At 41.4% G+C, this 26262-nt stretch overlaps 1 protein-coding gene across 19 annotated transcripts in view; it reads left to right on the top strand.

Moving 5' to 3' along the window:
* The first annotated feature begins 2791 nt into the window (after positions 1-2791).
* CELF1 (CUGBP Elav-like family member 1) overlaps positions 2792-26262 on the top strand; it is a 71887-nt gene continuing 48416 nt past the window's right edge. For 3 of the 19 annotated variants that reach the window (XM_032639248.1, XM_032639245.1, XM_032639242.1), the window contains exon 1: positions 2988-3167. The gene's annotated coding sequence lies outside the window, so the exon portion shown is untranslated. Of the gene's footprint in view, positions 3168-3274; positions 3325-25326; positions 25540-26262 lie in introns of those variants that run through there. The other 16 variants (XM_032639227.1, XM_032639231.1, XM_032639228.1 and 13 more) reach the window with 14 other exon arrangements.

The following is a 26262-nucleotide window of genomic DNA, read 5'->3' as shown; positions in this document are numbered from 1 at the left end:
TATCATATACTTTATCAAGTATTTGATATACTTGATAAAGTATATCAAGTATATACTTTTTTATCAGATTTTATGCTATTCCAACAATGTTATGATCCATAATACATCAGTACATCTCTGCTTTTTTTTTTTTTTTTGCTGCATGGTGTGGTGTGTGGGATCTTAGTTCCCTGATCAGGGTTGGAACCCATGCCCCTGCATTGGGAGCGTCCAAGTCTTAACCACTGGACCACCAGGGAAGTACTAGTACATCTCGGCTCTTATCCTGATTATTTTCTTAAGAAAAGCTCCTAGAAAGATATGTAAACTTTCAAATTCCTCCAAACAGACTATCTGAATTTTACTCCCACCAGCACTTGGAAAAGGCTTGCTTCTCTGAACCCTTGTTAACATTTTTAAAAACAAATCTTAATCAATTTGGAAGGCAAAAAATGAAGCAGGAAGCTTTTCATACTCGTTTATATCTCACATCAGGCTTTTTTGTATTTGGACTGTTTAGTGTTTTGTCTATATTGGGAAGCCCTTTGAAGTTAGAAGAATCTGTGTTCTTCATGTAGTTGTTCTTCCACCTGACTCTGGGGTAACGGACTCTGGCCTTCCTTGGTAACTAGATGCAAGAATGACACTAGCGCCCTGCAAGGAGTGGCCCTAAGTCAAGGGGCAGGTAAAATCGGGAAGGTTACTGGTCGCCCTTTGAGAAATATCTGTTGAGCTGGACACTGTGAAAAGCATTGGAGAGACAAGAGGATAAGAAGACAGGTGTGGTCCCTGCTCTCATTTAGCTCATGGTAGGTTGCAGGAAGTTTCTGGATGCTAAACAATTCATTCTCTTTTTTCATACTCAGCACCAAGATATGTCTATTCATTAATTCAACAATATTTATTGATGAACTGGGGAGTTGGATGAAGGTAGTCAAAAGGTACAAACTTATTGTTATAAGATAAATACTAGGGATGTAATGTACAACATGATGACAATAGTTAACATAGCTTTATGATATATTTGAAAGTTGTTAACAGAGTAGATCTTGAGATTCTCATCACAAGGAAAAAAAGTATCTGTATGAGATAATGGATGTTCATTAAACTTATTGTGGTAATCATTTCATAATATATGGAAATCAAATTCAAAAAACCCCCAGTATTTATTGAGCACCTACATGGTATTATTTTAGGCCCGGAGGATATAAAACAGACAAGATCCCTATCCCCATAGAGTTTACCTTCTGGTGTGAGAAGACTACAAATAAAATATGTAAAATATGAAGTACAAAATATACTATGTTAGATGGTGATAAGTGCTTTGGATAGAAACAAAGTGACAAAGAGGGACTGGAAACACAGGTGTATGTGTGTGTAACTTTAAATAGGGTGGTCAGGGAAGGCCCAACTGAGAAGGTGACATTTAAGTCAAGACCTGAAGGAGGTGAGGAGGTGAACCACATGGATATCTGGATGATTCTATGGCACAAAAAAGAACGGGACAGATTCTCTGCTTTGAAGGTTTCTACCAGGGCTTCCCTGGTGGCGCAGTGGTTGAGAGTTCGCCTGCCGATGCAGGGGACACGGGATCGTGCCCCGGTCCGGGAAGATCCCACATGCCGTGGAGCGGCTGGGCCCGTGGGCCATGGTCGCTGAGCCTGCGCGTCTGGAGCCTGTGCTCCGCAACTGAAGAGGCCCGCGTACGGCAAAAAAAAAAAAAAAGGTTTCTACCATCTACAGCAGCTGGGAGGCAAATATAAAATTAATTGTGGTAATGTATGTGACAACATTCTATAAGCTATAATGGTCTATAAATGTAAGATGTTTTCAGTAAATTACACATAAAACTATTAACAAGAACAAGATCATATATCAATATTACAAATGTATATAAAATGATAAACTACACCGTACAACTAAGGAATATGATAGTGTACAATTTAGGGGCTAATTGTTCAGATTTATATGGTACCAGAAACACTGTGGTTAGTGTTTTTTTCCCCCCACGGGGGAAAGAGATGCTTCCAACACATGGGAAAGCCTTTGAGGCTTCTGCTTGGGAGTCCACTTATTGTTTTGTGGTAAGGTTGGGTATAATCTGGGAAGCCAGATGTTACAGAGAAATTTGCAAACCCATGAGTTATTTGCATGTTTGGGGCCAAAAGGTCCCTGAAGTAAGTTTCCTTTCTTTATCTGCTTTTTACTGTCCCACAAGGGGTAGAACTTGTGGAATAAATGACCTTTTAAACGAACGAACGAACTACTGTACTGTTTGCATCCACCTAGATCCTGGGATTCCTGGGTCACTCTGAAGGAGGTCTTCAGGGACCTAACCTGGGTTATTGAATTTTTTTTTTTTTTTTTAGTCGGGGGAGAAGCAGGTTAGGGCTGGAACATCAGTCTCTTAACAGAACCCTTATGAGCTTCCGGGCGCTGCAAGGATTTTTGCAAGGTTGTGAGTTCACACAGCTGATCATGCTGCTAGAAAGCATTCCCCTAACTCTGAAAGCTTGCAATACACACACATTCCACATCTCAGCAGAGAAGGAAGGCCTGGATCCTGTTGCTTATCTGCTGGGGTAGAAAGGAGGGTGTGTCATGTGCCCAGCGCTGGCCAAGCACCATCCCATTCACTCATTCATTCATCTAATATTTTATTATGCGCATATGCAGTGCCAAGTAGAGATCCTTGCCCACTAGTTCATCCAGAACTCCTGTGGAGAGCCGAGAACTTCAGGGTCTCAGGCCGGGGGTCTTCCTCCAGCAGAGCTCCGAGACAAAGAGATGTGCCCTTGCCGCTCCTTGAGCTGAGGGTTCCGCCCGAGGCCCCGAGGGCTCCTGCGGAGCTGCTTCTCCACTCCCCAGCCCGAGGGGGCGCTGCAGCGCCGGGCGCTCGACCCGCCCCTGAGCATTGCTCCGCTAGGATCGGCGCTGCCGGCCGCACCACGGTGGTACGTTCCCTCAAGCCGCCCTCCCCCTCGTCATCGGACCTCCCCGCCGGTGGTAGGTGCCGGAAGTGCCGCCATTTTGGGGTGTTCTGCTCGGGCGGCAGCGGCGGCGGCGGCGGCGGCGGCGGGACGCGGAGGCTCCCCCGGGACTCGGCCTCAGCAGTGAGGAGGCGGCGGCGGCGGCTGCGAAGGCGCAGGCAGCAGCTGAGGCAGCGGCGGGCTCAGGTGCAGCCGCTGGTGAGTGCGGCGGCCGCGGGATAACGGGCCGCGGGTGGGAGGGAGGGAGCGAAAGGGGCAGGAGGGAGGCGCCGCGGGGCGGGTCCGGTCCGGGCGGCCGCGGGTCACAGGGCCCTCTGGGCGCGCCCGTTCCTGGTTCCCCGCGCCTCGGAGGCAGGTCAGCGATCTCATACCCGCGTCCCGCCGCGCCGGCCTGGCGCGTCCCCCCGCGCCCAGGGAGACCCGCCCTCCTCGTGGCCTTGCTCCTCTCTCCGCGCCCTTTACCTTCATTCTCCGGGCTCTGAGGGCTCCGTTCTCTGCCCAGGGATAGCTCCGTCCTCCTTTTTCCGGCCGCCGTGCCAGACACAGGCTGCCTGCTCCGGACACCCCTTCCCTGCTCCTGTCGCCCCACGTGTTCTTGGTGCTTACCCTTGGGGGGGGTCCCCAGGACCCCCGCCTCTGGAGGGCTGCGCTTCTCCTCAGGAGCTTCGAGAGCCCCCCTTTCCTCGTCTCACATCCGCTAGGGCCTTGGCTCGCCCTCCCCCCCACGTCAGGTGCTCACCGGTTATGGCCTAGTAGCGGGGCTGGATTCTCGCACCCGGGAGCGCGGAGAGCACGGTGAGGAGCTTTTTTCGCTAAGGACCTGGTTTTGAATTTAAAGCCGCTGGTGTCTTGGTTGTGGTCCTCGGAGCAGGATGTTGTTTTAATTCTCTAAGACGGTTGCACTGGCTCTAAGTAGCTTCTCCTTGGTTTAGGCTCATCCCCATAGTTGAGGGGAAGGTGGTGCGATTTTGGTCGGAGCCTGCTTTAGCAAAATGGAATCTTTCTCGCCAGCAAAGTTAATGCTGCAGTTTTATTACCTTCGAGGGAGAAGGCTGTATAATAGTGTCCGATAGTGTGGAGTGCTTTATAATGTCTGCAGTGTAAGAGGTAACAGGTACCCGATGAATCGTTTACAGGAACTTCACCCTTAAGAAAGGTCTCTTCGCTTTCTTTGATTCTCTGTAGATCGAAGAGGTTTTAATTTCATTCTTTCACTTTTTCCACAAGTGTTGGCTTGGCTCTTTTCCACAAGTGTGGCATGTCTCAGAGTGGTACGCAGTTTTCAGTTTCTCCTTAAATTCTTGCTGAGGAAGAGTCGTCTCTGAGAACCACCAAGGGTTTTTTCTGTTTTAACATTAATGAGTCCACTTGGAAAATCATCCAGTTACCATAGCGTGCATAAACTATTGCTACAGGTCCCTCCCCTCCCCCCGTGTTTTTATATTCTTCTAGCTTTACTTACAGTATGTGGTTTCTAATCATGAGTTAGCCAGGATTGAAGCGTTGCTGTTAGGAAAGCGAAGCAGGAACTTTCAGCTGTTGTTTTAACCTGGAAGTTTATGGTTTCCCCAGCGGTTCTTTCGTCTTGACTGTCCACCACCTGTTTCCATTAAGAATGGCCCTTGGCCCAGAGCATAGGCCTCAACTTCTCTCCAACCATTCATTTTTGCCCACGGGGTTATTTTCTCCTCAGATGGTATCTAGACTTAAAATCCATTAGCTGGTGAGGCTAGATTAGCTGGTGAGATAGAATATCTTTTCCAACCACTTCAGTTTTCAGATGAGGAAACTGAGGCTCCCGAGGTTATTTGCCCAAGATTATGTAGCAGGTGCACTTAAAACAGTTTCAACATAGGGTTTTTTTTTTTTTTTTTTTAATACAATATCATGAAAAATAATGCAAATTGCCCTTTAAGATGTAATGGAATGGAAAGGGCCCCAGGCCTGGAGTTGAAGGCCTGAATTGTAATCTTCGGTCTGTTACTAGCTTTAAAACTTTGACCGAGTCACTGTTTTGAGCCTCAGCTCATTCTCATCTGCAAAATGGAGGAAATCGTGTCTGTTTCACATGGTGCCAATTCAGCTTCAGTGCAGTAATGTGTGAAAGTGTCTGTAGTATAAGAGGTAGTGAAATTTTGAGCCAGAATCATTTATTTTTCTGAAGATTTCCAGTTATTTTTGTTATTACAGAAGTAATAGATTCATTATTAAAAATGCAGATAAGCCAGAAAAAAGAGAAAGTCACCTTTAGTCCCACCGCTCAGAGGTGATTGTTAATATTTGTGGTCTTTATCTTATTATCCTTTTTATATGCTGTAGAAATGTTTATTATTTTAACAAAATACGCTTATCCTAGTTACAGTTTTGTGATATGTTTTTAAGTTTAGTAGTAGGTGATGGGCATTGACAACCACATTTTAAATGATGCCCTGTGTTTAAGCTCCAGCACATATGAATTAGGCCAGTGGATATCCCAGCATGGGAGCAGAGAATTTGCTGTTTTAAACATGCTGGGCTTGAAGAAGAGAAGAGGAAGGGCAGAGACCTAACGTTTGTTGTACGTCTACTGTGTGACTTTTTTTTTTTTTTAATATTTGGGCTCTGCTGCTAAACGTGGAGTGTGAGTCGTGAATTCCATGCCCCCTCCTGTGACTGCCACTGCAGCTTCTTTAACTTAATTTTCCTGTGAGGCCAGATGTAATAAGGAACTGGGAAGTTACAAGGTGGTGGTGGTGTGCCTTGGAAAGGGAAAGAGAAGAGCTGTCACCTGGAGACCAGGGTGAAGAAGTTGGAGGAGGTAGGAGCATAGGCTCCTCTGCTCAAGGCTTTGGGTACTTCCAACAAATTGCTCTGTTTTCTGTAAACCAGTGAGTGAAGCTCACTGGATTTGGTGAAACTCTGTGTCCTCTGCCTTTTTTTTTTAACAGCTTTATTGAGATATAATTCACATACCATGCACTTCAACAGTTTTTGGTATATTGCATTATTAATTTAAAAAAATTGTAAAATATATAACAATTTTCTATTTTAACCATTTTTTAATATTTACATTTTTTAATGTAAAAAACACATAACCTAAAATTTAGCATCTTAATTATTTTTGAGTGTACAGTTTTGTAGCATTAAGTACATTCATATTAATGGGAAACAGATCTCCAGAACCTTTTCATCTTCTAAATCTGAAACTCTATACCCATTAAACAACTCCCATTTTCTCCTTCCTCCCACCCCAGCCTTTCGTAACTACCATTCTACTTACTGCTTCTATGAATTTGACTACTTTCAGGTATGAGTGGATTCACAACAGTATTTGGCTTTTTGTGACTGGCTCATTTCACTTACTGTATCTTTAAGGTTCATCCATGTTGTAGCATGTGACAGGATTTCTTTCCTTTCAAAGGCTGAATAATATTCTATTGTATGTATATACCACATTTTGTTTATTCATTTATCTGTTGATGAACACAAGTTGTTTGTACCTTTTGACCATTGTGACTAGTGCTGCTATGAATATGGGTGTGCAGATATCTCTTTGAGACCCTTCTTTCAATTCTTTTTTCTTTTTTTTTAGTATTTATTTAATTAGGCTGCTCCAAGTCTTAGTTGCAGTGTGCGGATCTTTAGTTGCGGCATGCATGTGGGATCTAGTTCCCTGACCAGGGATCGAACCTGGGCCCCTCTGCGTTGGGAGCGTGGAGTCTTAACTGCTGGACCACCAAGGAAGTCCCCCTTCTTTCAGTTCTTTTGGATAATATTCAGAAGTGAATTGATGGATCATATGGTGGTTCTATTTTTAATTTTTTGAGGAACCTCCATACTGTTTTCCATAATGATCCCAACTATTTCACAACACCACCAACAGTGCACAAGGATTCTAATATCTCCGCATCCTCACCAACATTCGTTTTGTTTGTTTCTTCTTCTGTTTTTTTTTTGGCCGCGCCACGTGACATGCAGGATCTTTGTTCCCCAACCAGGGATCAAACCCATACCCCCTGCAGTGGAAGCTTGGAGTCCTAACCACTGGACCGCCATGGAATTCCCTTTTCTTCTTCTTTAACAGTAATGGTCCTAATGGGTGTGAGGTGATCTCTCGTGGTTTTGATCTGCATTTCTCTGACTAATGATGTTGAACATTTTTTCATATGCTTGATGGCCATTTGTATGTCAGCTTTGCAGAAATGCCTATAGAAGTCTTTTGCCCATTTTTAATTTTTTTTTTTGGGGGGGCTGCATTGGGTCTTTGTTGCTGTGCGCCGGCTTTCTCTAGTTGCGGTGAGCGGGGGCTACTCTTTGTTGCAGTGCGCGGGCTTCTCATTGCGGTGGCTTCTCTTGTTGCGGAGCATGGCCTCTAGGTGTATGGGCTTCAGTAATTGTGGCACGTGGGCTCAGTAGTTGTGGCTCGCAGGCTCTAGAGCACAGGCTCAGTAGTTGTGGCGCACGAGCTTAGTTGCTTAGCGGCATGTGGGATCTTCCTGGACCAGGGCTCGAACCTGTGACCCCTGCATTGGCAGGCGGATTCTTAGCACCACCAGGGAAGCCCCCTTTGCCCATTTTTAAAAATCAGATTTTTGTTGTTGTTGTTCTTGTGAGTTGTGGTACTTTAAATATTCTGAATATTAACCCCTTAATAGATACATATGATTTACACATAGTTTCTCCCATGCCATTTCACTCTTTGTGTCCTTTGCCATTTCACTCGTCGTGTCCTTTGATGTACAGAATTTTAAGTTTGATGGAGTCTCATTTGTCTGTTTTTGCTTTTGGTGCCTGTGCTTTTGGTGCCTTATCCAAGAAACCACTGCTTAGTCCAGTGCCCTGAAGCTTATACTCTGTTAAGCTTGTAGGAGTTTTATAGTTTTAGGTTAAGGTCATTTTAACCCTTTTTTTTGTTTGTTTGTTTGGCTGTGCCATGCTGCTCGGCTTGCAGGATCTCAGTTCCCCCAACCAGGGATTGAACCCGGGCCACGACAGTGAAAGCCTGGAATCCTAACCACGAGGCCACCAAGGAACTCCCCCATTTTAACCATTTTTAAGAGTATAAAAAAAAAAAAAAAGAGTACAATTCAGTGTCATTAAGTATGTTCACAGTGTTGTGTAGTCATCACCACTCCTCTGTTTGGAAAATTGAAGTTTTCTTCACCCCAAACAGAAACTCTGTAACCATTAAGTAATAACCATCCATTGCTCCCTCCTCCTAGCCCCTGGTAACCTCTGGTCTGCTGTCTGTCCCTGTGAATTTGCCTATTCTGGATATTTCATGTAATTGGAATCATATTTGTCCTTTTGTGTCTGGCGTATTTCACTTAGTGAAAAACTTAGTGTTTTCAAGGTTTGTCCACGTGTAGCACGTATCAGGACTTCGTTCCTTTTTGTGGTTGAATTTCTCTCCTTATTGAGGTCAGGGATGACTCTTTCATCTTGGTATCTTGCCCTCTCTTGGTGCTCCATAAAGGCTCTTGAATTGGTTAGAATTCATGCTCTTCATGTGGATTGCCAATTACCGGGGGATGTCCACTGACATGCTCAAATCTATGGAAAAATTCAAACGTATCAGTGTGCTTAAAAGTATGTAACAGGGCTTCCCTGGTGGCGCAGTGGTTGAGTCTGCCTGCTGATGCAGGGGACGCGGGTTCGTGCCCTGGTCTGGGAAGATCCCACATGCTGCAGAGCGGCTGGGCGCGTGAGCCATGGCCGCTGAGCCTGCGTGTCCGGAGCCTGTGCTCCGCAACGGGATAGGCCACAACAGTGAGAGGCCCGCGTACCGCAAAAAAAAAAAAAAAAAAAAAAAAGTATGTAACAGTAACGCAGATTACGGTTAACAGCATCATTTCTAATTTCTAATCTAATGATAATTTCTAGTCATTTTCAAAATACAGATTATGTACGGAAGAAGTGTCACATAAAGAGAAGGTATAGGCAAGTTTCTGCTTTTGCTGTATAATTAATGTATGAGTATTATACAGCTTTTGCTGTATAATTAATATATTTTTTGTTAGAGGAGTGGAATGATATCCAGGTATTCCATATTGTATAAAGTTTATAAACCTGGCGTTTAATGGCCTGCTTAGAATTAATAACGAATACTTTGAGGGTAAGAGCATTTTGAAGGTTATCATAAGCCTCCCAGTTTGTTTCAGTATATTCAGAGTATTCTCATGCATGAAAGGCTTTCTTCTCTTTTTCTTTTTTTTTTTTCTTTTTCTTTTTTATAAATTTATTTATTTACTTTTGGCTGTGTTGGGTCTTTGTTGCTGCACGTGGGTTTTCTCTAGTTGGGGCGAACGGAGGCTACTCTTCGTTGTGGTGTGTGGGCTTCTCTTGGGGAGCACGGGCTCTAGGCACGTGGGCTTCAGTAGTTGCAGCACATGGGCTCAGTAGTTTTGGTGCACAGGCCCAGTAGTTGTGGCACATAGACCTAGTTGCTTCGGGCATGTGGGATCTTCCCAGACCAGGGATTGAACCCGTGTCCCCTGCATTGGCAGGCGGATTCTCAACTACTGCGCCACCAGGGAAGCCCCTCAAGGCTTTCTTCTTAAGGTGAGCTTTTACTTAATTTTTGGAGGTTCATAACTGATTTTGAGCTGCTTGATTGTCTACTTTTCTTCTCTTTGCTTTTTGGACCTAGCCTCCAACTCCCATTTTCCTCCTCCCCACTAAGTAATAAAGGGACTTTAATATTAATCCTTGGGACATGGGATGAACTGAAAGTTTTATTTGGTTAACCCTTTTGTCCCAAACAAGTATAGTAAATTCCCTACATACGAACGAGTTCCATTCTGAGAGCGTATTCGTAAGTCCAGTTTGGTCGTAAGTCTAACAAAGTTACCCTAGGTACCCAGCTAACACAATCGGCTATACAGTACTGTACTGTAATAGGTTTATAATACTTTTCACACAATGCATAAAAAACAAACACAAAAAGCATTTTTAATCTTTCAGTATAGCATCTTGAAGAGTACAGTGGTAGAGTACAACAGCTGGCATACAGGGGCACGTTTGCATCTTTGGAAGTTCACAACTTGAAGGTTCGTACGTAGGGGACTTACTGTATTACAGGCCTCACAGTACTTAGCACATGGGATTTTATTTTAGTGTTAGGGAGGATTTATATACCTCTCTTTCTTTCTTTTTTTCTTTTTTTTTTTTGGCTACGTTGGGTTTTCGTTGCTGCATGCAGGCTTTCTCTGGTTGCGGCGAGTGGGAGCTACTCTCTGTTGCAGTTGCATGGGCTTCTTGTTGTGGTGAGGTGGCTTCTCTCATTGTGGCGTGCAGGCTTCAGTAGTTGTGGCGCACAGGTGTAGTTGCTCCGCGGCATGTGAGATCTTCCCGGATCAGGGATCGAACCCGTGTCCCCTGCATTGGCAGGCGGATTCTTAACCACTGCGCCACCAGGGAAGTCCCTGTATACCTCTTTTTCAAACAACGTGAACCATTCTTTTGTCCAGAATTATTCCTTGATTCTTGATTATTTTTGGTAATTAAAAGTAGAATGTATCATGGAAGTTCAAGTATTTCACTATACTTTTTTTTTTTTTTTTTTTGCGGTATGTGGGCCTCTCACTGTTGTGGCCTCTCCCGTTGCGGAGCACAGACTCCGGACACGGAGGCTCAGTGGCCATGGCTCACGGGCCTAGCCACGAACCCGTGTCCCCTGCATCGGCAGGCGGACTCTCAACCACTGCGCCACCGGGGAAGCCCCTCACTATACGTTTGAAACAAGAATTAACTTCCTATGTAGGCTTTTTGAGTGGAACTTACACAGATTCTGCTAGTTGGTTGCTATTAATATAATCCTGTATTTACCTGCACACTGTGCTGTGGCATTCTGAAATGGTCAAAGAGCAAGTAAAATAGAAACAAGAAAATTTTTTATGCTAATTTTTTTATTGGGGTATAGTTGATTCACAAAATTATATAAGTTTCAGGTGTACAGCATAGTGATTCACAATTTTTTAAAGGTTATACCCCATTTATAGTTATTATTAAATATTGGCTATATTCCAAAACAAGAAATTTTGAACAAAACCTACAGAATTAGTCTTCCCATAATTGAGAGTTGATTCTAGGATGTTCGAGTTCTTAAAATTGTTTTGAAACCTGTGGTTTGAAAGAATGATGTGACTTGACTGGGGTTTATAAGCATTGCTTGGGAGGGTAAGTTTGACAGCTCCAACCTTTGGTCTTAAAAATTGGTAATATCACTGAGTGACCTTAACATTTCTGAGTCTTTTTTCCCATCTTTAAAATGGAGATAACCAACTTGGAATGTAATGTGAGAATTAATTGAGATAACTTAAGCTAGGCACTGAATAGTGCCAGGTACAGTGTTGATAATGCTATTTCCTTTTTTCATCCGTAAAAATGGGCCTGCTACTTATCTCATGGGTCAGTAAATGCAGTTCAACCAAATAAGAGACACTGTTAAAATGAGTAGCAGTGCCATACATAGACAGTAGCTACTGTCAGTGTTCCTTTCCTTTCCCCTTTTAGGTGTATTTTGTTTTGCATTTTCCTTTGTCCATTGTGGCTTAGGGATAAGATTGTTTCCTGAAGTCCAGTTCGTGCATCTGAATTGTTTTGCTATGTAGAGTGTCCTTTCCCATAGAACCTTTAAGCTCGTTGATCCCTGTGGAATGCTCAGGTAATGTGGTTTCCTAGATTCATCTTCACTGTCTACACTTCACGTGGGAGTTTGTTGATAGGGAGTCTTCGATGTTCATAGGAAACTGAAAAATACAGATGAATATATTATTGGATTTGCTGTAGGGATACCTGGGTCTCTTCCTAGTTATAGGTAACTAATTTTAGGCTTGGAGAGAGGGTGGGCTCTAATATGTAGAGTTGTAATGTAGATGAAAGAGTTAATCAGTTTTAGCTTTTTGCTTTGTAAACTATATTGTCTCAAGAATATCTGAGCTTTGTAATTTGATAAAGACAGTTTTCTTGATGAGATCTTTGTAATTGTAACTTGTTCTTGTCATGAAATTGGCTTTAGAATCTCCTTGAAGTACTGGTTTCCTTACAGAATTAATCAGCATAGCTGTTCTGTAGGGTTCTTTTTGTTTTGTTTTGGTTTCTTCTGGCCTCACCGCGCAGCTTGCTGGATATTAGGTCCCCAACCAGGGATCAAACCGGGCCCGCTGCAGTGAAAGCGCCAAGTCTTAACCACTGGACTGCCAGGGAATGCCTGTGTTCTGTAGTTACGTTTTTAACCTCTGCTATGCTGTGGAAGCCACGAGCATAAATTTGTTTATTTTTAACTTCTTTGAGTTCCAGACCTGTAAAAAATTTCAAGAATGTTTTATATTCATCATAAACTGCACATTGACTTATTAACACATTCTTTCTGCTAAGGAAATCTTTAATTCTTCTAAAAACGTTATCTCACAGGCTAGAAGGATAAATACCAAAATTTTCTCTGAGCATTGGGGCATGAGCAACTTTTTTTTCTTCATACTTGCCATTGTTTTTAAATTTTTATACAGAGAACATGAAATTCATAAAAGTTACATTAAAATTAGACTGTGCTCAAGAGATAAGAAAGCCTAGTTAGGGGAGACTGAGTATAAAATATCTTAATAAATGATTTAAAGCATTTTAACTCTTAGAGCTTTGTGAAGTTCTGATGTGACCCTCAGTCAGCCAACCTTTTCCTCGCTTTACAAGAAATGGACTCACTTTCAGAACAGCTTATGGATTGTAACGTTTTGATTTTTCTGTTCCTCCACTTAAAACATTTGGCAGCAAATATGAAGAGGAATGGCGAGTTCTGGTTTAGAGGCTGCAGTGAGATCTCACTTAATTGATTTTAATATGCTACTTTGGGGATGTGTTCATAGGTTAGGAGTGTAGCTTTAGAAAGAACTGTTCACTAGCTTTATGACCTCCATAGCTATGTTCAGCTTTGACAAAATGGAGTTAAAATCACTCCCACCACCCCCCCCCCCCCCCGCCCCCCCTCCCCTGCCATGTTGAAACTCCATTGAAATTATGTTCCCAAATTGGGAAATGTCTTTAGTTTGGGGATTATACAAAATGAAGATTTTCGGTTCTAAAGCCGTTTAATTTTATAGTGTTATACTTTTAATTTTGATAGGTCAGTAGTTTTCATTTACATAACATTGCTACTTTTTAGCAAAGGAATCACTAAATTAGAAACTGTCACCACTTTCTCATTGTTCTTTTTACCTTTTTGTTTCCTGTGAGATTGAAGCAAGCTCTTGCAGAGTCTGTGGGAATGTGTGATATTTTGGTGATAATGTGGGATAACTAATTGTCTACTGTGAGTAGACTGTCTTTTTTAACCCAGTATTATTTGGACATCTGTTCAGTTTTTGCTAGTTTCTGTTTTGTACAGATAATTTACTGTAGGCTTTTCCCAGGTTTTTTGTGCTTGTAGCTTTTGTGTGTGGGAAACATTCTTTTCGGTTCCCTTCCGCCCGCCCCGCCCCCCCCCCCCCCCCCCACCTACTATTACATAGCTTAGCTGGTGTTTCTCTCTTGCATGAGTTGTCTGCATGATGTTGCTAACTTAACCATGCTAGGTTGGGTAGGATATTACCAGGGAGAAACACCTTTGCTGTCCCTGCCGGCTGCCTGCCTGATTCTGAACGCTGCTGTCTGATCAAGAGTCTTAGGGGGTCCAGGGAGTGAAAGGAAGTCAGGGTGGTGGTGACAAGCACCTTGAAAATGTATGACTGACATTCATCAGTGAGCTGGTTATTCCTGCACATTGAAACAGTACTGCTTTGTGGTTATATAGTCATTTTAAACCTTATAGCAGGCTTCCAACTAGGATATTTCACTGGAAGCTGTTTATGTGGTAAAAAGACTATGTATTCCTTAGGTCCATAATTCTTAGATTTATGGCCAGAGCAAGAGGAGCAGGCATTGCATTTTGTGTTCTTCAGCCCTTCCCTGCTCATGGTTCAATTTCTGTTTGTCATTTAGTGCCTAGCTAATCTTTGTCATGAAGCTTTTCATGTCCATTCATTGTAATACTGTATCATAGGATGTTATTTAGTGTTAAGATTTTTTTTTCATTTCAGTGAGATTTTAAGGTTTTCTTGAGGATGGAGATTGCCTTATTGCTTATTTAGTGTATTATATATCTTTTAAGGAGTCAGGCATGCAGTCCCTACCCTAATTATACTCTGTGATCTAGCCCTTCTTGTAACAGTTCAGTGGGCCATGGCCCAAGCTGGGCACATCAGTTTCTTCTAGGTATTTGAGATTGGAACTGAGAATCGTGTCTTTAGGGAACAAACAGATCACCTCTATTCAGAGAACTTGAAACATATAGACTCAGATGCTGGGGTGCAGCCAAGTTCAGGCTTAATACATGTGGAAGCAGTGAAGGCCAGTCTGCAGGGAGGGAGAATTAAGTACATTTATCCAGAAAGAAGCATTGATGAGAAATGTAGCTCTGGAGAGAGAGGCAGACTAGAAGCACATGCAGAATAGAAGCCTGGGTGCAGAAAGGCTTTGCAGGTGTGGCCCTGTTGTACTTTCTGCTTTTGGGTTCCATGAGATACTCCAGTATCTTTTCAGTTAATGCCATTTTTTTTTTTTTTTTTTTTTTGCTTAAGCTAGTTTGGAGGAAGTTCTCTTAATTACAACCAAAAGAGCTTTTAATAAAATGCTTAGTGCAGAACTCTGCCCAACATTTCTTAAATTGATTTGAATTTTAGAACAGTCAAGCCTGGGATCATGGCTCCTTGGAAGATTGCCCTTTTCCCCCAGCGGCCTCCTCACCCTCAGGCTTAGGCTGCTTGGGGTTTTGGCTTCTCCATCTGTAGTGTAGACATTCATCTGTGTTCTCCCTTTTGGTGCACCGAGTGCTTCTCTCTGGTGCTTTGCCAGCTCAAGAATGAGGGTTGGGTTTTTTTAAAAACAAGTTTCTAATGATTATCTGTGTACAACTAGTTATTTTTAGGCATGTAAGACTGATAATAAAGTAATAATACTATTTCAGGTAGGAAATTTAAAGTGAGCCATCATTTATAAAGAATTTTGTGAGGCATGTGAATTAGGTCCTTTCTTCATTTCTAAAGTAGCACATTTGCTTGTTTCCTGATTGTTTCCTCTTAAAAAAAAGTTGATGGACTTGAGTGGAACACAATAATGTGGGTTGAACGGCAGTTGAGACTTTAAACAAAGGGTAATGGTGAATGGCTGTGTGCCCAGTTGATGGAGTCTGTCTGGTCTCAGCTCAGTTAGTAACTTCATGAATGATCTGTAATAGGAGCATCACAGTGGTGTTTTTCTCTTTGAGAAATGTTAATGAGGGAGAGAGGGAAGCTCTGAGAAGGACAGTTTAATGCTTCTAATTTGATTTTTTTTTTCTTCTTGTGATCATTTGGTTTCTGTTAAGTTGAAAGACTGTATTCCAGAGAAACGTAAAATTTCTCTGTAATATTAAAACAGGAATTAAAAAGAAATGTGGATTTGTATACTACTAGGAAGGAATAGATTTGCAGGGTAGAAAAAGCTAGAAGTCGTTATTTTACATGGGAGGTCAAATTGTTGAGAAAATAAACCTAAACAGTGTTATGCCTTCGTACTGTACTGTAGTGTGTGTATAGTATTGACCCAAGGGCTGTTCATGGAAGAAGTTATACGTTTTTACAGTCCACAGTGTTTACTGGTATGGGGCCCTTGCACAAAGTAAGTAATTGATAAATATTTGTTGAGTACTATATGTTGAGTGGCACTTAATTTTTTGTTTTGAGACAGTTCAGTACTCAGGACTAGGAATAGGAAGAAAACTTTTCAAATTGAAATTCTGTGAATCCATTTCTTCAAATCATTGTCTTTTGAAAATAATCAGTACTTTAAAGCTCCAAGGAGTTTTCTGGGGAATAAAATATAAGCAGCTTTCCATTCAAAGACAGTAAGTTGGCTAAGATTTGTACTGTAAAAGCCTTCATGTATCTTAAAACCTCATATTGTATATTGCCTGGACAAAATCAGAAGGCTCCTAGACAACCCTGATTCTGGCTCTGTTTTCTGTAGCTCCAGAAAATAAGAAAAGGAGAATCTGATACTACTGGCAGTCTATGCTCTCTTGCTTTTCTGGGCCAAGACATGCATTTAAAAATAAAATCAAGGAAATTGTAAACCAGTAGTAAAAACAAATAAAGCACCCAAGAGTTTGCCTCTTCTCTTGTCCTGTGCCCTGAGTCTCTTAGATTGTCTAATATTAAACTAAAGTGACAAAACTATGCTCGGGGCTTGTCCTCTGCACTTCGTATTTAAAGTTTATGGGAAATAATCATGAAAAGACACCATATTTATTATATCATTATGATTTTTATCATATGCCGTTTTTGTTTAATAGCGTCTATGCATTTACAAGTCCAATTTTTTTTTTTTTTTAAGCTTGCAAACTTCTTTACTGAACTAATTTGGGTTATAGATTGTGGTGATGGGATTGGGAAACTACTTAAAAATAACTCTTTGGGACCTGCTACAGGAAAGCTTAGGTGAGTAAATATATGAAAACCAGATACAATATTTCTGTGGAATCTCTTTTTTTGATGTGGACCAATTTTAAAGTTTTTATTGAATTTGTTACAGTATTGCTTCTGTATTGGTTTTTTGGCCTTGAGGCATGTGGGATCTTAGCTCCCCAACCAGAGTTAGGAATAGAACACACAGCCCCTGCTTTAGAAGGAGAAGTTTCTCTCTCTCTCTTTTTTTTTAATCTATTTATCTATCTGTTTGTTTATTTTTGGCTGTATTGGGTCTTCGATGCTTCACGAGGGCTTTCTCTAGTTGCCGCGAGGGGGGCTACTCTTCTTTGAGGTGCGAGGGCTTCTCATTGCAGTGGCTTCTCTTGTTGTGGAGCACAGGTTCTAGGTGCATGAGCTTCAGTAGTTGTGGCTCGCGGGCTCTAGAGCGCAGGCTCAGTAGTTGTGGCGCGTGGGTTTAGTTGCTCCGCGGCATGTGGGATCTTCCCGGACCAGGGCTCGAACCTGTGTCCCCTGCGTTGGCAGGTGGATTCTTAACCACTGCGCCACCAGGGAAGTCCCTCTGTGGAATATCTTGATGTCTGTTGTTTACCTTTAGCTGACAGTATATCTTGTCTCCTTAGGTCAATTTTTTTTTCTCTTTAGACTTGTGAATTTGTGATTTGTGTTTTACTTTTATAGTATGGTTATGAATTCGGTTTCAACACGTTTTATCTTAGTGGCATTTATGTTTAGGGTTTTCAGTAATTATTAGTTTGAGATCAGGGAAAGATTTTTATGAGCACAGAGACACTTCTTGAGCTTTGTTCCAGCTGCTTTCTAGCTCTCAAGTTATTGTGGATCAGGCCTAGGAAAGCTGAAGTTTTAGATTATTACTGTGAAATCAAGTTCTATTTTTATTTATTAATGTTAATTTGTCTGGTGTAACTTTGCTCTGGGCTAAGTAAGACATAGAGGAATGTTTTCTTTTGAATTCTGACTGCTCCACTTCTCTTAACAAACCAGATCCACAGATTAGACTTGTAAATGATCTGTTTTCTTAAGGTATCTTCTAACAGAATGGGTCTCAGGGGAGCTGAGCGCCAGCACACATTTAGCTGGGAGTGACAGTTCGTCTCCCTGAATTACATACCCTTTGTCCATACACAGCAATTTTGGAGGCAAGACTTGCAATTTAAACTCTGTTCTGGTCTAATCAGTGTGATTTATTTTATAATCAGTTTTATTTATTATAATTATTTTGTGTGATATATTTCTGACATAATCATGTAGGGAAGCTGAAATTTCTTGAGTAGAAACTTGCTTTGGAGAACTTTGAAGTCTTGATAGGAAAATACTGAATATAATTTATGCTGTATCATGATCTGGAAAGATATGGAAGCATACGTAGGTCACTGAAACTTTATTGAGCTGTATTTATTTAATTGTTTTTATGAATAGGGAGATTAAAACTTGAATACATTTAACTCTTGGAAGAGAGTCACTAAAACAGTTAATATTTCTTCAGAATTGTATACTATATGGGAAATAATCATGGAAAGACACCAGGTTTATTATATCATTATTGTTTTTATCATATGCCATTTTTGTTTAATAGCTTCTGTGTGATGCATTTACAAGTCCTTTTTTTTTTTTTTTAAGCTTGCAAACTACTGAACTAATGTGGGTTATAGATTGTGGTGCTGGGATTGGGAAACTACTTAAAAATAACCCTTTTGGACCTGCTATATTTCTTGAAGGCAGCTTGCTGAAGAAAAATTAGATCAGGCTTTCTGGATTGCTAGATCCAGACCATCAAAAAATGCTCTGACCGGGCTTCCCTGGTGGCGCAATGGTTAAGAATCCTGCCAATGCAGGGGACACGGGTTCGAGCCCTGGTCCGCGAAGATCCCACATGCCGTGGAGCAAATAAACCCATGCGCCACAACTACTGAGCCTGTGCCCTAGAGCCCACGAGCCACAACTCCTGAAGCCCAGGCGCCTAGAGCCCATGCTGTGCAACAAGAGAAGCCACCGCAATGAGAAGCCCGTGCACCGCAACGAAGAGTAGCCCCCACTCGCTGCAACTAGAGAAAGCCCGCGCACAGCAACAAAGACCCAACGCAGCCAAAAATTAAAAAAATGCTCTGACCAAAAGAAAAAAAAGCCTGCTGGATCCACCCCCAGGAATCCTCGTGGGTCCCCATGGTAACAACCTCCTTGCTTACAACTTGTCACTGTGTAACTGTCACTGGGGTTCAAAGAAAAGCCAGTATATCAAGAACTGTGTGGCATTAACTACTCCTTGGTAAAATGCTGTTGCACATTTGCAACAAGCCAGAAATAGAAAGTTAAAGTTTCTGTGTTCCATTAATTAGATGCTTTAAAAAGCTGCCTAATTATGGTAAGGTGCAGTGGTGGGAAGGTGGTGGGTGGCCAAGGCAGGCATAGGAAGAAGCCATAGGCTCCGAATGTTAGGACCTTCATTTTTTCTCTAAACCTTTCATTTTCCAAATGAGGGAAGTGAAATGTGTTACTTAAGTTCACATAGAAGCAGAAGCAGGATTCCATCCCAGATCTTCTCATTTTCCAGGACGGTCCTGCTGTCTCTGCCCACACATCACATTTGCCATGCCTCTACTTTTCAAAAACCAAGTATCAGTTTCTGAGGTTAGGAAAAGACCTTAGAGGTCATGCAGGGGAATTTTCTACCCAGTGGAGGAATCCCTTCTACAGCATCCTGGGCAGGTGCCCTCTGCCTCTTCCCTCAGGTGGGGGTTACCTATCTAGTTAGCAAAAACCCCACTGCCTGACTTCAAAGAGAAGATAGTTTTACATGGCTTTCCCATTTTAAAGCTACAAGCTTTATTTTTCTCCCCTTATAAATTAGCAATTGAAAATCAGACCGGAATGTTTTTCATTAGCCTGTTTATCTCCGTTTAAGTCATGCTTGTCAGTCATGACAAGGCAGATAATTCGTTAAAAGAATTATGTCATGCCTAAACTCTAGAACTTTGAAAAGATAATGCCATATTTGGAACAAGCTAGTCCTTTAACAGCTGAGAGGGAAGAGATGATAAATGCTATATTCAGCTTAAAGTATTTTATAGCGTGCTTAATAAGATGAGATGATGGTGAGCTAAAGAGTATCAAAGAGGCCTCAAAATATTTAAAAAATAAAATCAAAAACCAGATAGGCAAGCTATTTTGTATTTTTTATGGTGCATTTGTGACTGTTTTTGTCATTGTTTAGAGTAGGTTCATTTACACAGAAGTGAGTTTTGGATTCAAAACCAACATTATTTTGGTAATTATTAATTACACATACCAAAAAAGAATTTTTTTTAAGGTCCATTTCTTGGATGTCATTGTTGCTCAATATGCCAGTCATTTAATGTCCCTTCAGTAAGTGCTTCAGCTTTTATTTCACTTTTCTTCTTTCCTAACTGCTTGAAAGGTAGTAACAGGTAAACATTTAAGATTATTAGCTTGAGGTGTTTTTTTTTATACCTTTTAAGCAAAGCATAAATGCATATTTTCTAATAAGGTATACAGAAATGTTTTCAGTTTCTTATAACCACAGATTCTTTTTCCTCGAAGAATTTACCATATTTAAAAATGGAGAATTTGGCTCCAATGTTAATTTTTCTTTCTGTCTTACCAGAAAGTTAAAGTGAAAATGCTGTTGGCAGTCTTTTGCTGTCTTGACTTTAACACAGTAGAGAATGCTATAATGAAAATGTGGCTGAGTTTTTAATATTCTGGAATTTCATGACCACCAGCACTTCTTGTTGTGCAGCCAGGGTAATTAAGGTAATCAAATACTTTAGTCATTAGCGGGTGTGGCCTGGCTCTGAAAGAAATCTCTAATTGTACCCTCAACCCAGTGCCCTTTTCCCTCATTTAGTCCGAAACATATTTATTATTTTTGTCATTATTCTGGTTCTTAATTTGACCAGTGAATTTTTGCTTAAAAGTTCATCATACAGTTTTTCTTGATAAGAAAGTATGCTGAATTACAGTGTAATGACAGAAACTAGCTGTTAGACTTCACGGTTTGGGTGGGAGGTGTGGGGAGTGAGAGAGAGAAACGAAAAAGAGAGGAAGGGAGGGAATGAGAGAGAGGAAGAGAGAGATGGTTTCATCCGTACCATTTTGTAGACAAGGAAACTTGAGGTTAGGAACCTCAGGGAGGATAGTAACTTATTGGGGGTATCCAGCTATCAAGTTGTAGGTCGGGGCTGGGCTTTGAGTCCACACTCCAAATTCTGTGCTATTTTCCTTTCCTTTTCTTGCTTCTAGAGGCTAAGCCTCATGAAAATAATGTAATAATTGGGCTTCCCTGGTGGCACAGTGGGTAAGAATCCGCCTGCCAATGCAGGAGACTCGGGTTCGAGCCCTGGTCCAGGAAGATTCCCACATGCCGCGGAGCCACTAACCCCGTGCACCACAGCTACTGAGCCTGTGCTCCAGAGCCCGCAAGCCACAACTATTGAGCCCAGAGTGCTGCAACTACTGAAGCCTCGCATCTAGAGCCCGTGCTCCGCAACAAGAGAAGCCACTGCAATGAGAAGCCTGAGCACCGCAATGAAGAGTAGCCCCTGCTCGCCGCAACTAGAGAAAGTCCGTGTGCAGCAACGAAGACCCAGCACAGCCAAAAATAAATAAATAAGTAAATATTTTTTTTTAAAATGAAATAATTTATTTTTGTAACCACTCCTTTTCATGTAGTAGTATAATTTTTAACTGTTAATCAGTAATGTAAATTCATTGTCTTATTTTAGAAGTTCTTACCATTGAGTTAGGAAAAAATGGGCGTATCTTTTAACTGCCCTGGTAAGATACTGTTTGCGTACCCTACCTAAACTGTTTACCTGTTTTCTTGTTGAAAAGTAGGAGTGATTTAACCCTAATGAAAGTGGCATGGAAATGTGGTTTTAAGGTAGGTAGCATTTATAGCATCTTCGTGTCTTTAAAAAGAAATGCATGGAGTTCCTATGGGCAGATAGGTGGGGGTATCCCTCCCACAGGTCATTTAGTAGGTGAGAAAACTGGATGTTACATCTTTATTTGGTTCCTTAGTGAGAAATGATGTGACATGAAAGACTGCCATCTCCCTTTTTTTACCTTTCTTCTTAAAGTCTGGTCCCCATCTTCCAACTCCCATGCCCCACAGCCATCCTTTTGGCTCTGACATTGCTTCTTAATTCCAAACAGCCATATTCCATGAGCTCCTAGAAAAGAGAGAGAAAGAAATCACCAATCTCTTGGCTGCCTTGCAGTCAGTGCCATTTTTACCAGTTGGTCTGCTCTGTGACCATGTCCTCTTTTGACTGGACCCACATTAAAGTGTGTCCCAAATGCTATCTTGATATATGTCCTCACTAGCAATCTTGTTTTTTAAGTCTCCATTTACAGGTTGATTCACAGTGGGAGGGAGAGCCATGTTCAGAAACTTTCTGATAGCCTGATTTTTCTTGTCTTTCATCTCTTTGCTTCTATTTATGTTCTTTGTACCTCTTCCTTGAGCTTGCACCTTCTGCATAGTTGACTGTATTATATCATCTTTGAGGCTGCAAAATAAAAGTTGGAAGATTTTAAAGTTCCCAGAATAATGTTGTCGCCCACATTGCACATATGTCACATTTTGAGTTTACTAGTTAAGCCTCTAAATATGTTCTTTATATACAGTATGTGCAGTGTGATGACTTAGGTTGCCATGAGAACCTAAAAATTTTAGGCTTAAATGGTTCAGTAGCAGACACATTTTTTTCCCTTTATTGTCTTAGAGGAAGGCTAGGTTTTTCTTTTATCTAATATACTTTTTACAAATTGAGATATTAGGCAGTGACTATTCTCAGATATCACGTCTTGCTGACAGGATGGGTACCTTCTTTGTTTGCCTATTATCAGTCTTCTTTATTCCAATCTTCCATGCTCTAGTTTTTTCCCTCTTTACCTGTCTCCTGTTACTTTCTGTGCTACAGGATAGAATTAGAAGTAGGAAACTGGAGGCCTTAGCGTCTTAAAAAAAAAAGTACACCTGGTAAGAGAGGAAGTATCTAGTGGGATGTTCCTCAGCAGATCTACAGAATTCCACTCTCCTGTAAGCCTCCTGAGATGAGCTGTGGTAGTAAAATTTGCTTGGGAAAAAAAAATTTTTTTCCTGAGGCTTTTTTTTTTTTTTTTAAATTGAAGTTATGGTTGATTTACAATAGCTTGAGAATTTTTTTGAGAAATACTTATTTGTTTATTTAGGCTGTGCTGGGTCTTAGCTGTGGCACATGGGATCCTCATTGCCACGTGTGGCCTCTTTAGTTGAGGCATGGGAACTCTTAGTTGCGGGATGCATGTGGGATCTAGTTCCCTGACCAGGGATCAAACCCAGGTCCCCTGCATTGGGAGCTCGGAGTCTTACCCACTGGACCACCAGGGAAGTCTGAGAATTTTTTTTAAAAGGCATTATGTTAGTCTGCATCTAAAATAATTCAGATTCTTTTGAATTGGGATATATTGTTTTGGATAATTTCTTGGCCAGGGTGACTTGTTTATTCTTGACTAGGTTTAGTCATGAAGATTCCCTTCTTATTGGACTAGGAAGTGCAAGAGGAGATGACAGAATGTTAGAGATGGAACAGACTATATATCGTTTAGTCTTTGGTTCTTAAACCTGTTTTGGATGCTGGACCCCCTTTGAAAATCTGGTAAAAAGCTATGGACCCATTTCCCTATAAACATAAATTAAGTACATAAATATATTTTACATATATATAAAATTTTGCACATAATATAGTGGGGTTTATGGCATCCATGAAATATCCATGAATTCTACAGGTCTGTGGACCCTAAATGTGGACTCCTGATCTGGTCCAATACCATTTTTCACTTGAGGAAGCAGGTAACAGGAAACAAATGACTTGCCAATGGCCATACTATAGGTGTGTATAGCCATTTTGATTTTGTGGTTATACTTTAACCACCCTTGCTGTATACAATTGTGGTGTTTTGCATTGTGTTGTTTATCTTTACGTAAGTAATCTTAATGGGTAATTAAAGCTGTGATCTCACCCAAAAAATAACATAGTAGTCCACAATAAAATACACTTTGGGAAATCAAAGTTGCTATAACAGGCCTGCTCAGAAAAATTAAATGTATTTAAAAAAATGTATAAGACACTAACACAGTTAAGAGATTTTAAATAAAATGTTGAACACTTGCATGTCTTTGTTTTGTGGGACATGAAAATGCCTCCACTGCTGGAATTCTGCTGTGCTCTTTTCTCTTTTTTAAAAAAAAAAAATTAATTTTTGGCTGCATTGGGTCTTCGTTGCTGAGCGCCGGCTTTCTCTAGTTGCGGCGAGCGGGGGCTACCTTCTTCATTGCGGTGCGTGGGCTTCTCATTTTGGTGGCTTCTCTTGTTGCGGAGCACAGGCTCTAGGCGTGCGACTTCAGTAGGTGTGGCACTCGGGCTCAGTAGTTCTGGCTCACGGGCTCTAGAGCGCAGGTTCAGTAGTTGTGGCGCATGGGCTTCGTTGCTCCGTGGCATGTGGGATCTTCCCGGACTAGGGCTCGAACCTGTGTCTCCTGCATTGGCAGGCGGATTCTTAACCACTGAGCCACAAGGGAAGTCCCTGTGCTCTTCTTTTTCAGCACGTCAAACAGAGTGTGGACAAGGCTGTGCCTTGCACTATGAGATCTAGGTGGTGGGATTCAGAGATCAGTTTTGCTATAATTTGGCATAATTTGCTCATCATTACTACATTACCTACAAAAGGTAAAGAGAAAATTTCAAATGGTCAATTTGCCTATAAAATATACTAAAGTAAATAATTATGGTGAACCAATTAATTTTAAGAATTTGAAGGGTTTTCTTTTTTCCAGTTTTAGAGAAAGCGTTTTGCTGGGGTGCAACCTAGTATGTTTATTTATGTCCCCCCAGGAACCTAGTATGTTTATTTATGTCCCATAAACTGGAGGATTGTGCACACACATATACCAGACATGTCAGTGATGGAAAGGAACTAGACAATGTTCTCCTCTCTGGAGCTCCCCTTCGCAACTGGGTGACTTAGCAAGTATTTTGTAATCAAAGATCTCAAATGCACAGTAAGTATTGGTTGATTCATTGAGAACTAAAGTACAGAATCATTTGAACCCATCAACCATGCATTTTCTTTCCTTCTTTGGTTCCCTGCCTGTCTTTTTTTTTTTTTTTTTTTTTTTTTAAACCATGCATTTCTTATCTTTGGAGAGTTCACTCTGGCCAGAAATTAAGCTTTTCATATATTTCACATTGAGATGAATCTGAATGAATTGTTCCAAGCAAAGTAATTTTTAGAACATAAACATTTGACTTCTGATTATATAAGCCAGCATCCTGGGAAATATATTTTAAAAGTTGTATCAAATTTATTTTAACTTGTAAATCAGAAGAAAAGAAAAAGAGAGACCTAAAACTGTCTGAGAGTTGGAATGAGACCTTCATTCTGAAAGCAGCAGAGGGCCCGTGAAGTCTAGGACCCTTCAAACACATGCGGAATAACCTTTTTTGCATGTTAAGTTCCAGGATTTAAATGATAAATTAAGCCTCATGGCTGCTGCTGGCCTGGTAAGAGTGCAGCCTGCTGAAGTTCTCACAGTGTCTTTCCTGTTTGCTGTGGCAGAGGGATTCTTGGTGTAAGTGACTGAAATTATCGGGAAGTTCCTTTGCCAAAATAGAATCTCAAACCTTTCTTCAAGTACCGGCCTGTGTGTTTCTGTTTTTTGTCTGGAGTATGTGAACACAGTGCATGTGTGTGAGATAATTGGGCTTTCACTAATGGCCCCCTTTCAGCAACCATGTATGGATAAAGCTGTTCAGGTCCCTGCTCCTCCCTCTCTGAGCAGGGAGGAGGACCTGTTTTGCTGAAGCTGCTGTTCCACTTTTCAGCTTTCTATATTTGTACAGCAACAGCAGGAGCAGCCCACTAGCTCGGCCGCGTGGCTGCCCTGTGCGCCCATCCTGGCTCTGGCCTGCTCAGGGCTCAGCCAGGGCTTGCAATTTGTGTTCTTCCGTGCGTCCATCTGTCTGTCTGTGTACATTTCTGTGGAGGACTGAGGTTTTCAAGTTGAAGAGGTGACCCGTTTGTCTTTTTTGTTTTGTTTTGTCAATTATAAATGGTAAAGAATGTTTCAGAATCTTGGGGATGGGGTGAGGAGACAAGATTTGTATTATTTAACAAAATATATTTTAGGGAGAGGATGCCAAAGTGGTAAACATAGTGTCAGAAATGGTCTCTGGGTTCTCTTAGAAACTTTTCTCGTTAAAGTAGTAGTGTTTTTTCCCTTTTGTTTTTCACTTGTCACAAAGCCCAGTTCTTAGGGGTGGAAATGAATTCCTTTCCTGGCACACAAATTTCCTGATGTAAGATTTGAGTAGAAAAGGCTGAGACACGTTTACCCCCTTAAGAAATGACCTCATACACATCTTTTTGGAAGAGGGTACAGTAGGGGCTAAGCCTCTTCCCTTGGCCTTTTGCCGGGAAAGGAACTGTGGGAAATGCCCCATTGCTTTGGGCTTTGCAGTGGCCTATGCTGTTTGCACGGATTCAGAGTGCTTTGTAAAGTTTGGCCTTACCAGAGGGCTTGTAATGTTTTTTGGTGTCATGTCTATTTAAGGAATAGTATGGGACATGACATGCAGACAGATTTCAGTTTATTTCCAAAGAGTATTGGATTTGTTATATATTTAAGGAGTACTCTCGTGCTTTGTTATGAGATATTCTGATTAGACAGAAATGAATTGCTCGATCTTGATCAACTTAAGTCTAAATTCAAGTTGGTTTCTTTGTTTTACCCT

This window comes from Phocoena sinus, chromosome 8 (assembly GCF_008692025.1).
Source record: "Phocoena sinus isolate mPhoSin1 chromosome 8, mPhoSin1.pri, whole genome shotgun sequence".
Classification (NCBI taxonomy): domain Eukaryota; kingdom Metazoa; phylum Chordata; class Mammalia; order Artiodactyla; family Phocoenidae; genus Phocoena; species Phocoena sinus.
This window is presented reverse-complemented; position numbering and strand designations above follow the sequence as displayed.